The sequence below is a fragment of the Triticum dicoccoides genome, chromosome 2B (assembly GCF_002162155.2).
Source record: "Triticum dicoccoides isolate Atlit2015 ecotype Zavitan chromosome 2B, WEW_v2.0, whole genome shotgun sequence".
Lineage (NCBI taxonomy): Eukaryota > Viridiplantae > Streptophyta > Magnoliopsida > Poales > Poaceae > Triticum > Triticum dicoccoides.
The window spans coordinates 396582919-396594022 of record NC_041383.1 but is presented as its reverse complement, the minus strand read 5'-3'; positions in this window follow the sequence as shown (position 1 = coordinate 396594022).

The following is an 11104-nucleotide window of genomic DNA, read 5'->3' as shown; positions in this document are numbered from 1 at the left end:
ATTTTTCGATCGCCGACGTAAAAAAATCGGCCCAGTCGCATCTTCAGAGACCCATTTTTCACCGGCTCAGGCCGAAATTGGCACCGGCGGACCCAACCTGAACCCGGCGCGTTGGGGGCGTTCGGGGGCGCCGGGCGAACATTTTTTGGCGCGAAAGCGCCGTAGGCCAGCCGCGTCAGCGACTCGACTCTCTTCTCGCCGCTTCGTCGTCCTCATCGCCTCGTTTCCCGCGGCGAATCAATGCCAAAGCTGCGCGCGCTGCCGCGCCGGTCAGCCTCCATTGATGCCTCACGGGCGGTGCAGTGAAGGCCGGGCGACACGCGTCCCCTCGCCCGCCACGCCTCCCGCCACGCGTAACGCGCCGGACAAGCCTACTGCGCGGTGCCTCCGCCTATATAAGCCGAGAACCAGCATGCCGGAGACACGCACAGACACTCCACCGCCGACGCGCCCACTTCTTCCCCTTCCTCCTCTCGCCGTTTCCAGCTTAGAAGGATGGCCGAGCGCATCCCAGGCGGCGGCGCGGCGGCGAATGGCTTCGGGCGCCGCCATCTGCAGAGGACGAGGCTCGCCTCCTCTTCGAGGACGAGTACCCGGCCCCGCCGGACATGCGGGTGCCCGGGGCGTGGAGGATCAGCGCCGGCGGCGTGCCGGTGCCACCACCACCCACCGGGACGGCGCGGCGTGCGGAGATCGCACGTATCCGCGCGTCCTTGCCGCGGGCGGCGAGGGAAGGCCCGCGGTACACCCCCGACAGCCTGCTCTGGGAGCCCTATGATGTAGGGCAAAACCCTAGATGGATGATCTTTCACGTTTGGAGGGATCCCACGGGAGAAACACGAAGAACACACGGAAGCACAAAGGGGAAATCACGGGGAGGTTGAGAGAGAATCATGAAACCGACAGAGAATCAATCACACGAGTGCTAGATCACCGAACACAAAGAGGTACATATGATCCATAGTCAACAAAGGTAAGGATACAAAGGACAGTTCATCTCCTAACGGAGGTCTTGATGGTCTTCCCTTGAGAGGGGTCTTGAATCCGCTTGGGGGATCTTCTCCGAAGAGGTCCTGAACTCCGAGGAGAAGTATCCAAGTGGATGAGCAAAGGCTCTCTCACAAATATGAGCTAATCCAATGCTGCCCGTACCAGGAGGTGGGGGTGTCCTATTTATAGTCTTAGTGCAAATGGAAGTCAAAACGAAGGGGTACAAGGGCTCCAGCCCGCAGGTTTGGTCACTCAGGAGTCGGACGTCCGGAAGGCGTCGGACGTCCGGAGGCTCGTGACGGTCCGGTCGTCCGGGCGCGCTCGGACGTCCGTTGTTTCAGCTCGGGTGTAGGCGCGTCGGTCGTCCGTAGGGGGTCAGTCGTCCGGGGCTTCAGGAGGGTCCGGTTGTCCGGGCGCGCTCGGACGTCCGTAGTTTTGGTTCGGGTGCTTGGCGTCCGGTCGTCCGGTCCACTCCGGACGTCCGTAGATTCGGTTCGGGTGACGAAGTGTCGGATGTCCGGAGGGGTCCGGTCGTCCGTGTCCTGGTACTCGTCGGACGTCCGGACACTGTCGGTCGTCCGACGCCTGTAGCTTCGCGGCGGCTCTTCTTCTTGTTCATCATGATTGGGGTCCTCGCCGTCTTGGCTCTTGGGGGTAGCTATTCCGTGGCTCGTTTCCAGGCACCTGATAACACACAGAGTTTCTGAATGAGGTAGTAGCCATGTCTCGTGAGTAGGAATAGGAAGTTCGGAGAGGAGCGAGTTCACCTTATCTTCAATGGCCTTAGCTCGGGCTCGTGTCATGGGTCCAAGTGGTGTTGAGGGAGATGTAGGCACGTCCATGGGGATGAGCGAGGGATGCTCCGCATCATCTCCCCCCCCCCTTGGGAGAGATCCGACCTCGGATCGAAAGATGCATCACCATGGAAAGGTGCGAGGTCCTTGACGTTGAAGATGTCGCTCACGTTGTACTTGTCTCGTGGTAGGTCGATCTTGTAGGCGTTATCGTTGTAGCGTGCTAGAACCTTGAAAGGTCAATCGGCGCGTGGTAGAAGCTTGGACTTGCGTTCGTTGGGGAAGCGGTCCTTGCGAAGATGTATCCACACGAGATCATCAATTTTGAATACCATGGGTTGCTTGTTGATGTTGAGCTTGGTCGTTAGTCGTTGTACTTGGCGCTCGATGGTGTGCCTTGTATCTTCATGCATCTTCTTGATGTAGCATGCACGAGCGCTTGCGTCGAGGTTGGTTCGCTCTTGTAGAGGAAGAGGTAGAATGTCCAATGGGGACAAAGGGTTGAAGCCGTAGACGACCTCGAAGGGGGACTTGCCGGTCGTGGAATGTCTTGCACGGTTGTAGGCGTACTCGGCGATGGGTAGACACTCTTCCCACTCCTTGATGTTCTTCTTGATCAACACGCGAAGTAGAGTCGAGAGTGTAAGGTTCGTCACCTCCGTTTGGCCGTCGGTTTGAGGATGGTATGCCGAAGAGAACAATAGCTTGATGCCGAGCTTGGCGCATAATGTCTTCCAAAAGTAACTCAAGAACTTGACATCACGATTGGAGACAATCGTCTTTGGCAATCCATGAAGTCGCAAGATTTCCCTACAAAAGAGATTAGCAATATGTGAAGCATCGTCTATCTTGTTGCAAGGAATGAAATGTGCCATCTTAGAAAATCTGTCCACAACAACAAAGACGGAATCCTTGCCATTTTGAGTTCTAGGCAAACCAAGTACAAAATCCATGCTAATGTCTTTCCAAGGTTGATAAGGAATAGGAAGTGGCATGTAAAGACCATGGGATTGAGCTTTTGACTTAGCTTTGCGACATGTAGAGCAATGGTTGGTGAAGCGTGAGACATCACGAAACATCTTGGGCCAAAAGTAGTTCTTGGAGAGCGTGGCGAAAGTCTTGTCGCGTCCAAAGTGTCCCATGAGTCCGCCTCCATGAGCCTCTTGCAAAAGGAGCAAACGAAGAGAAGACTCGGGAATGCAAAGTTTGTTAGCTCTCATAAGATAATCATCCTTTAGGTAGTATCGTTCCCAAGACGTGTGTGTCAAACACTTAGTATAAGGATTAGCAAAAGAAGGATCATGCTCATACAAGTCTTTTATATGCTCAAAACCAATAACATTCAACTCAAGTTGAGTGACAAGCATGCATATGCGTGAAAGTGCATCCGCAACAACATTTTCTTTACCCTTAATGTACTTGAACACATAAGGAAAAGATTCAATGAATTCACTCCATTTGGCATGACGCTTGTTCAATTTAGTTTGACCTTTTAGGTACTTAAGCGTTTCATGATCGGTATGGATGACAAACTCATGAGGTCTAAGATAATGTTCCCAAACATGTAGCACACGCACTAAAGTATATAATTCTTTGTCATAGATGGGATAATTAAGTTGAGCATCGGAGAGTTTTTCACTAAAATAAGCAATGGCTCGTTTTTCTTGCATCAAAACTCCGCCAATTCCGGTACCACTTGCATCACAATGAACCTCAAAAGTTTTGTCAAAATTGGGCAAAGCAAGAATCGGAGCATGAGTAAGCAAAGACTTGAGCTCATCAAAAGCGGTGGATTGCAAAGATCCCCAAACAAAAGGAGCATTCTTCTTACTCAAGGTATGCAAAGGAGCGGCAATTGTGCTAAAGTTTTTCACAAATCGGCGATAAAATCCTGCAAGGCCAAGGAAACTACGTACTTGTTGCAAATTGGTTGGTTGGAGCCAAGTTTTAATTGCCTCAATTTTAGTTTCGTCAACATGAACACCTTTTGAAGAGACAACAAATCCCAAGAAAACCACTTTGTCAACACCAAACGTGCATTTTTTCAAATTTGCATAAAGGCTTTCCTTGCGAAGGGTTTGCAAAACAGATTTAACATGATTAATATGGTCTTTCATTGTTTTGCTAAACACAAGAATGTCATCAAAGTAAACCACAACAAATACTCAAATGTAAGGTCTAAGCACATGATGCATAAGACGCACGAAAGTACCGGGAGCTTCCGATAGACCCATAGGCATGACTAACCACTCATACAAGCCAAATTTAGTTTTGAAAGCAGTTTTCCATTCATCACCTTCTTGAATGCGAATTTGATAATAGCCACTTTTAAGATCTATTTTTGAGAAAAAGTTGGCTCCGCTAAGTTCATCAAGCATATCATCTAAGCGAGGAATGGGGTACCTATAGCGAATGGTAATAGCATTTATAGGTCTACAATCGGAACACAAGCGGAAACTTCCATCAGGCTTAGGCACAAGTATAACGGGAATGGCACAAGGGCTTAAGCTTTCACGTACATGACCGTTGTCAATGAGTTGTTGTACTTGCCGTTGGATTTCCCTTGTCTCTTCGGGGTTGACACGGTATGAAGCTTTGTTTGGAAGTGGCGCTCCGGGGATGAGGTCGATTCGATGCTCAATGCCTCGAAGTGGAGGTAGACCCGGAGGTAGCTCGTCGGGGAAAACAACTTGGAATTCCTGCAAAAGAGATTGAAACACTAAAGGTAGCTCGTGAGAGGTGTTAGTTGTTTTCTCTCCATCTTTGCACACGAGGACGAAGTGCATCACACTCGATGGGTTCTCACACACTTCTCTAATCTCACTTTTGGTGGCAAATAGGATGAGGTTTTTCTCTCTAGGCGAAGAGGCGCTCATATTTGGCTTGTGGCTCTCACTCACTTTTGGGTGGGTCACTTTCTCACTCTTCTCTCCATGGTGGGTGGCTTGCTTGTCGGCTATCACTTGACTAGGAGACATAGGTCGTAGCACATACTCCTTCCCTTTCATCTTGAAGCTATAGTGATTGGATTGCCCATTGTGGATGACACCACGGTCGAATTGCCATGGTCGACCAAGAAGGAGGTGGCAAACGGTCATTGGGACCACATCACATTCCAAAGTGTCTTTATAAGCACCTATTTTGAAAGAGACTTGGATCGTATGCTCGACTCGTATAGTGCCGGAGTCACTTAGCCATTGAACCTTGTAGGGGTGCGGGTGCTTCTTCTTGACCAATTGAAGTTTTGAACATAGTTCTTCACTTGCCAAGTTGTGGCAACTACCTCCATCGATGATGACCTTGACGGACCTTCCATTGATGCCAGCCTTAGTGTGGAAGATGTGGCATCGTTGGTCTTCTTCTTGTTGATGTTGAAGCGTCAAGACTTTGGAGACAACGAGAGCGGGGCTCGAATCCTCATCACAAAAGACTTGATCATCTTCATCCTCGTTCACGCGCCGGTGCATGGCCACTTGCTCAATAGCTTCCATTTCATCTTCACTCATTGAGTCGTAGGTGCAATCGTCGTTGAGGATCATGGTGCGCTTGTTGGTGCATTGGAAGGCTTTGTGGCCTCGGCCGCCACAAGTGAAACATTTGAAGGAGCTTGTCTTGACGGTCTCATCGGTTGGAGTAGATGATGAAGCACGCGACTTGAAGTTGCTTGTAGTAGGAGGAAGACGACTTGAACTTGCCGAAGTTTTCTTGTAACTTGACTTGTCGTCGTTGCTTGGAGAAGATTTGGTTGACGTAGATGTTGGGGGAGTCGTTGAAGCTTGGATGTTGGAGAAGCCGTAGGTCTTGGATGAGTACTTGGCGTACTTGAAGTCATCTTGCACTTGACGTTCCACCTTGGTTGCTTGATGCACGAGCTCAACGAGGTTGGAATATGGTTGGAAGTCGGCGATCTTCTTGATGGGATGATTGAGTCCATTCAAGAAACGTGCCATTGTTTGCTCATCATCTTCCTTGACATTGGCTCGAATCATGGCTATCTCCATTTCCTTGTAGTATTCTTCAACACTCTTTGTTCCTTGCTTGAGGAGTTGTAGCTTCTTGAAGAGATCGCGGTTGTAGTAGGTTGGTACAAAGCATGCCCGCATGACATCCTTCATTTGAGTCCAAGTGGTGATTGGTGCTTCACCTCTTGCTTCACGGCGTTCAAGTACTTGTTCCCACCATATGAGCACATAGTCTTGGAACTCAAGTGATGCCATAGCAATCTTCTTCTCTTCCTCATAGTTGTGCAAACGAAAGATTTTGTCGACCTTCAATGCCCATGAGAGGTACTCTTCCGGATCATTGCTTCCTTTGAACTTGGGCATTGTGAACTTGAGCTTGCCATAGCGTTGCTCTTCATTGTGTTGTTGGCGATGGTGATGATGACGTCCTTGGCATGGAGGGTAGTCATCCTCATGTTGCTCTTGGCGCGGAGGAAGTCCATGATCAACTTGCTCTTGTTGAACTTGAGGTGGAAGAGGAGCTTGACGAGCTTGAGGAGGGGCTTGTGGAGCTTGACATTGCACACGCGGTAGGTAGTTCCTCTCTTGGATTTATTCTCGAAGAGCTTCCTCTTGATTGCGCCGTTCGCGATTGCGGTTGGGGATGGCTCGACTTAATTCTTGAAGGGCACGTTGCGCCTCAAGAGCTTGCGCTTCACGTTGTTGTTGTTGAAGACGTTGAGCCTCGGCGTCTTGTTCTTCTTGGTGTAGACGCGCTCGTTCTTCTTCTTGTCGCCGTAGTCGTTGCCGTTCTTGAGCTTGAGCAAAAGCCACTTGGTTTGATTGAGGACGAGGGACTTGCTCATCAACTTGCTCTTGTGAATGCTTGTCTTGTAGTGGGTTCCGAGATGCATGACAGTCTTGACGCGCGGCTCGTCGAAGAATGGTCGATGACGGTGTACTTGAGCCGGAGAAGGTGTCATCGGAGTGTCGACTCGGGCGGCTCCGTCTTGAGGAGGAAGAAGTGGAATGATGCCGGTTCCTCATCAAGGCGTGGATCTCATCCATTCTTTCATCATTTGCTTGCTTGTGAGAGTCGAACTTCTCGTCGAAGTAGTCTCTTGTACGTTGCTCGGAGAGTCGCAAGTCGGTGGCGAGGTTGTCGATGCGGTCACTCATAGCTTGTTGCTCTTGGTGTAACGCCCTTTGAGCACCAAAGAGGTGGCTCTTTGTGACGAATGATGACATGTCATCGCCGTGCTCGATGAGAGGTGGAGTGGTAGAAGAACTTGGCCTATCCATCATACCAAGCAAAATGTAAGTTGTAGAAGGAAAAGAACGTGTACCAAATGTACCTTGACCGATGTTGAAGATGAATCAAATTCACTCAAATGCGGACAATGAAATAGCACTGTTGATACCAATTCTTGTCGGTTCTCACACCTACACAAGTAAGAGCTTATGGTGGAGCTTGGTTAGGATGGTGGCACAAAATTTGATGCAATAGTAAGTAAGCTTCAATAATGTTGGAAAAGATTCACAAATTTGCAAATGCAACAAGTAGACCGAGCTAGTATGGGTACACGGAAACACACACGCAAATAGATAAGTGGGATTGTGCAATCCAAAAGTGAGGCAAAATGTGGAAACCACGAAAATGCTCTTGTTGCACAATACTAGAGAGACGCTAGCACGATTGCAAAATAGGCGGATACGCAAACTTGTGCACAACCTACTAGGCAAAAATGCAACGATCTCTATCCCAAGTATGCTATATGTATGATATTTCGGTGCGATGATCCAAGATGATCGGATATGACAATCTTAATGTTGTATGGTGCTATGGTTCTTGCTTATAAGCTCTTTGCTTATCTTTCCTCTTTGCTTAAAAGCTTGGTTGGCTCTTTCACTTTTGAGCTCTTTTCTCATGCAAAACTCACGAACCAAGGTAGCAATTGCGTATGCGATGACAACTTTGTGACACACAAGTTGATCTCAAGATATGCACCACTATGGTATGATATGTATGCTATATGGAGTATGATCACTAATGTGCACAAGTCACGTTGCCAGCAATACTCAACGGCTAGTCTCGATGGGTAAGCTACGCAAAAGTAGGGACATGTGGGTATCAATGCAATTGCAAGGTATGACAAAGATGTCGTCGAAGTTACCGTCCTTGCGATGATGAGACCCTTGCAAAGATGAGCCGTGGTGATGATGACGTCAACCGTACCTAGATAGCCGAAACACAAAAGGATACGGAATCCACAACTCAAAATCTCAAGGACCAAAATGTGTCAAAATCGTCATCGGAGGTATCGTGGAAGATGTTTGTGTATGTGGGTTTGGAAGATGTGGTGGAATGTGGGAATGTGGAGGTGGGGAACTGTCGAACTTCAGCTTTGTCAGGGTTTCACGGACGTCCGTGATTTTACGGTCGTCCGGACATCGTCGGGCGTCCGGCCTTTTCCGGTCGTCCGGAGCCTGGGCGAGAATCGGGCTCGGGGAGAGGAACTGCGAAAAACTCTGGGGAAGAAGAAGATGGTGAGGTCGAAATCGAGCGGTTTGATGGATGGAAAAGGGTGAGGAGGGTGGGAAAAGCTAGATCCACACGCAGCAACACAAATCCAACAAAATCTCAACTCACAAACAAATCACAAAAAAATTTGGGGCTATTTTTGGTGGGGAATTTTCAGAATTAGGATGAAAACAACAAAATCAAGCTAGAAAACACGGGGTAGGGGCTCCAAAAACGTGATCAACGTGGCTCATGATACCAAGATGATGTAGGGCAAAACCCTAGATGGATGATCTTTCACGTTTGGAGGGATCCCACGGGAGAAACACGAAGAACACGCGGAAGCACAAAGGGGAAATCACGGGGAGGTTGAGAGAGAATCACGAAACTGACAGAGAATCAATCACACGAGTGCTAGATCACCGAACACAAAGAGGTACATATGATCCATAGTCAACAAAGGTAAGGATACAAAGGACAGTTCATCTCCTAACGAGGTCTTGATGGTCTTCCCTCGAGAGGGGTCTTGAATCCGCTTGGGGGGTCTTCTCCGAAGAGGTCCTGAACTCCGAGGAGAAGTATCCAAGTGGATGAGCAAAGGCTCTCTCACAAATATGAGCTAATCCAATGCTGCCCGTACCAGGAGGTGGGGTGTCCTATTTATAGTCTTAGTGCAAATGGAAGTCAAAACGAAGGGGTACAAGGGCTCCAGCCCGCAGGTTTGGTCACTCAGGAGTCGGACGTCCGCAAGGCGTTGGACGTCCGGAGGCTCGTGACGGTCCGGTCGTCCGGGCGCGCTCGGACGTCCGTTGTTTCAGCTCGGGTGTAGGCGCGTCGGTCGTCCGTAGGGGGTCGGTCGTCCGGGGCTTCAGGAGGGTCCGGTCGTCCGGGCGCGCTCGAACTCCGTAGTTTTGGTTCGGGTGCTTGGCGTCCGGTCGTCCGGTCCACTCCGGACGTTCGTAGATTCGGTTCGGGTGACGAAGTGTCGGACGTCCGGAGGGGTCCGGTCGTCCGTGTCCTGGGACTCGTCGGACGTCCGGACACTGTCGGTCGTCCGACGCCTGTAGCTTCGTGGCAGCTCTTCTTCTTGTTCATCATGATTGGGGTCCTCGCCGTCTTGGCTCTTGGGGGTAGCTGTTCCGTGGCTCGTTTCCAGGCACCTGATAACACACAGAGTTTCTGAATGAGGTAGTAGCCATGTCTCGTGAGTAGGAATAGGAAGTTCGGAGAGGAGCGAGTTCACCTTATCTTCAATGGCCTTAGCTCGGGCTCGTGTCATGGGTCCAAGTGGTGTTGAGGGAGATGTAGGCACGTCCATGGGGTTGAGCGAGGGATGCTCCGCATCACCCTACTTCCGCCGCCGACACGCCGAGCAACTCGAGGCGACGAACGACGTCGTGCCCTCCGGCAGGCTCAACTCCGAGGGCCGGCGCCGGTGGTAGGGCGTGCCCGGCCGCATGTTGGAGGCCGTCCTCGAGTACATCGAGGGCGGCAACACGCCGTGCCTCGAGTACCCCGCTCCCCCGTCCTTCTCACGCCGCCGTGGGAGCTCCTGGACGCCGAGGCGTATGGAGCGGCCCGACGCGTCCTCCTCCTCGTCCGGGCGCTCGTCGGGCTCTCCCTGCCTCCGCCCCGTCAAGCCGGAGCCCCAGGACACGCCTGTCAGCGCGCACACCCGCAGCTCCGGTGTCCGCATCGGCGACTCCACACCCCCATCCGCCCGCTTCGTCCTCGTCGAGCCCAAGCGGGAGCCCGGCCTCCCTGCAGAGTACAAGGAGATAGCCCGACGCGGCTTCTCCGACGAGGACGCCCTGCAGTGGGCGCGGGACGACTACCTCCGCGACGAGATGGTCCGACAACGCCGGGCCTTGGAGGAGATCGAAGCTCACAAGCGCGGGCGCGAGGACAAGCACGGCGTCGTGATCCTCGACAGCGACGACGATGAGGATGCCCCCGGACCATCCAACCCGCCGCGCCAACCAGGAAAGGGATGCAGCAAGGACGGCGGCGGCGCGGCGACTACACGCGGTTCTACAGCCTCCTCGACATGTAGAACTGCGAGGGCGGGCGGCGGGGAGCGGCAAGGCAGACGGTGAGGAGCGGCGAGTGGCGGCCCCTAGTAGTTTTTTTTTTGTAAAATATGTTTAAGTTTGAACGAACTCACCGAAGTTTGCAATGAATTTGCGTCGTGTTTAATTTTTTCAAAAAAACATGGGCGCCGCGACGGGGGGCATCACGCCCCCAGTGCGCGGGTTAGCGCCGGTGCACCCCCAGGGGGCGATTTTTAGCCCCTCCTGGGGGGTCAATGGCTGGAGATGCTCTTAGCAGGTTGCAGCTCGGTTCGCGAGCGGATACAGCCGGTGATAGCGGCCCATGTTGCTTTGGCCCTAGGATTTTCAGCGGTACCTGTGGGCAGAAAGTCCTGTGCAGAAGTATTTGGTGAAGTCTGGCACATGATTTGTTCGGCCAGGCGCTCGAATTCTCATGCCTGGGCGAGGCTAACTGCCTCCCAGGCTAAGACCAACTCCGGCGTACGATACCAAACGGACGTCCGTTTTGCCAGCATTCTGTCCGTTTGAAGTGGCAATGAGTGGCAAAACGAGCATATATATCAGGGTTTAGTTAGAGGTGCCCAACGCGCGGACCGACCCCAAAACGTCCGCCTCGGCCGAGCACCTCACTCGCCCACGCCATGCCCGCGCTCTCGCTTCATCGGTGCAGCCCGCCCTTGCCTGCCGAGCTCGCCCTCGCCTGCCAGCCCGCCGCTGCCCGCTCGCCGTCGCTGTCCAGCCGCACCCGCCCCACCCTGCACCTGCCCGTGCCCCCACTGTCCGCCTTGCCGTGCCTGCGGCCGCCTC